This window comes from Bos indicus, chromosome 7 (assembly GCF_029378745.1).
Source record: "Bos indicus isolate NIAB-ARS_2022 breed Sahiwal x Tharparkar chromosome 7, NIAB-ARS_B.indTharparkar_mat_pri_1.0, whole genome shotgun sequence".
Taxonomy (NCBI): domain Eukaryota; kingdom Metazoa; phylum Chordata; class Mammalia; order Artiodactyla; family Bovidae; genus Bos; species Bos indicus.
This window is the reverse complement of record NC_091766.1, coordinates 41,884,580-41,887,205: the sequence shown is the minus strand read 5'-3', so window position 1 is coordinate 41,887,205 and position 2,626 is coordinate 41,884,580. Positions and strand designations below refer to the sequence as shown.

At 37.2% G+C, this 2,626-nt stretch overlaps 1 pseudogene; it reads right to left on the bottom strand.

Annotated features, from left to right (window-relative positions):
- Positions 1-914: 914 nt before the first annotated feature.
- On the bottom strand, positions 915-2,626 carry LOC109561042 (olfactory receptor 2T11-like; annotated as a pseudogene).

The window sequence follows — 2,626 nt, the reverse complement described above, 5'->3', positions numbered from 1 at the left end:
ACTCTTCAAAACTGATTTTCCAGGAAAAAGAAAAAAGAACTGCATAAACATTAAAGTATGTATTTTCAAGTGTGAATTCTAAAATGAAATGACATTTTTTCATTCAAATTAATTGTATTTTACATCAGGAAAATTTCTTGGTACTTGGGATGTATCAGGGAGCAAAAGTCAAGATCCTTGTCCTTTGTCATGTGATGACTAAAATCTAATAATACTGAATAAATCACCAACTCCCAGAGCTTGCTCAAACTCATGTCCATTGAGTCAGTGATGCCATCCAAGTGTCTCATCCTCTGTTAATCAGATCTATTCTCAGCATAATCCCAACTTGAAAAAATAAATAGAAATAGAAAAAAAAAAAAAGAAGAAGAAAAAATAGAAAAAAGTAGAAATATTTCTGGTTTGGGATAATTATGTATGTCAGCCTGTTCTTTGAGTTAAGCTTTCAATACCATGAAATTTTCCATTATTACAATTATCCTGTCTCATGTAAATCTTCTTTTCTGATTATCTGAAGTTTTAAAAGTTTATTTTCACTTGGTTAATAGAACTGTTAGCAGGACTCCACTTCATTCAAAGTGAATAGTAGTCTAAGTTGTCAGGGATGTACTGTCATTTTTTTTTTTTGGCAACAAAATTCTGAATTCTTTTCTGAACACCAATTCTTCTCTAAATATTTTCAGTATTGACAATCATCCTTTTATGTCTGAATGTTTCTTGGTATTCAATAAAGGATTTAATGGGCTATTTAACAAGTAGACTTTATATCATCCATTATTATAATTTTCATATTATATAAATATATATTTTATTTATTGTGTAAATGAAATAAGTATGTGGAAGAAATGGTTCAGTTAATTTTATGCTCATATCCCTCACCTGTAGAAAGACCTCAGATAGGGTCTGACTGCCTCTCAGCATGGAACATCAGGTCCTTGGCAGACCAGCCTAGCTGGCACACAACAGAAGCCGAACATAGATTTTATCTGCATGTTACTCCCGGAGGGATATGTTTTCCCCAGGTCATTATCATGATTAACAAGCATCCAGGTTTGTATTGTGCCATATGCCTCCCTGCTTTTGGAAATTGTCTATCAAAGAATAGCAAGTTTTAGCACAAAATCACAAGACCAGAAGTCAGAAAATATGGTTATAAATTTCTATATATCCCATGAGGCTAATTCCTTCTCAAAATACTTGGCAGAACTTTATGAAGATCAAAGTCAAATAATGTAGTTAAATGTGTTTTGAAACATGGAAAAAGTTTTCCCTTCATGTTTACCCCATGTTTAAGAACAGTATCTGACATCTTGCAAGTATGCAATTGGTTTTTTTAATTAATTTTAAATTATTACAATTTATCACTTTCAATCTCAAGCTAATACATTATATTTTTAAATTTAATTTTATTTTATATTAAGGTATATTTTATTTACAATGCTGTGTTAGTTTCAGGTATACAGCAAACAGTTAGACACATATCCATTCTTTTTCAGATTCTTTTCCCTTATAGGTTATTATGGAATATTGAGTAGAGTTCCCTGTGATATACAGTAGGTCCTCATTAATTATCTATTTTGTATATAGTAGTGTGCATATGGGGCTTTCCTGCTGGCTCAGCAGTAAGAATCCACCTGCAATGCAGGAGCCACAAGAGACAGGGGTTCGATTCCTGCATTGCGAAGATCCCCTAGAGAAGGACATGGCAACCCACTCCAGTATACTTGCCTAGAAAATCCCATGGACAGAGGAGCCTGGCAGCTACAGTCCATAGGGTCGAAAAGAGGATTGAGCATGGGTGTGACAATGGTATAGAAAGCTGATACTACCTTGCCTTGCTCAGGGGTGTGAAATGACTTGGGCAGCACATAAGTGTAGAAGGCAGCCCCATAGAAAAAGCTGGTACAGTCAAGTGGGAAGAATAAGTGGTAAAGGCCTTTTTCTGGTCCTGCAGCAGAGCGCATGTGGTGGACGGTTAACCAAATGAGGGAGTAGGAGGTTGAGATAATAGATATGGGAATGAGCAACATGAGCATACAGCAGATATCAAGGTTTCATACAAGGATGTGTCAGCACAGGCCAATCTGAGAACTGTAGTGATCTCACAGAAGAAGTGATCAATCCTGTGGGATCTACAGTAGGGGACATTCATGGTGATAGGGGTGAGCAGAAAGCCATCCAGGGATCCACCAAACCAGGCACCAGCAGCCAGAAGAAGACACGCTCTGTGGTTCATGAAAACGGGGTACCTACGAGGGTTGCAGACAGCCACATAGTGGTCATAAGCCATGAGGCCCAACAAGAAGAACTCTGTTTCCATCATGGTCAAGTAGAGGAAGAGCAGGCCACAAAGGAAATGGTTTTCTCATTAGAAACCATGTTGACTAGAAGCTTTGGGACAGTCGTACAAATGAAAAGGGTGTCCATGATAGACAGTTGGCTGAGCAGAAAGTACATGAGGGTATGGAGATGGGAGTCTATGTGAATCAAGAATATCACGACCAGATTTGCAGTTACAGCCATCACAAAAATAGCCAAAATAACTGCAAAGGCAATCCCTGTGAATTTACTGTTGACCAGAAGCCCCAAGGAGGATAAAGTCAGAGGTTGAATTTGTATTCTTCAT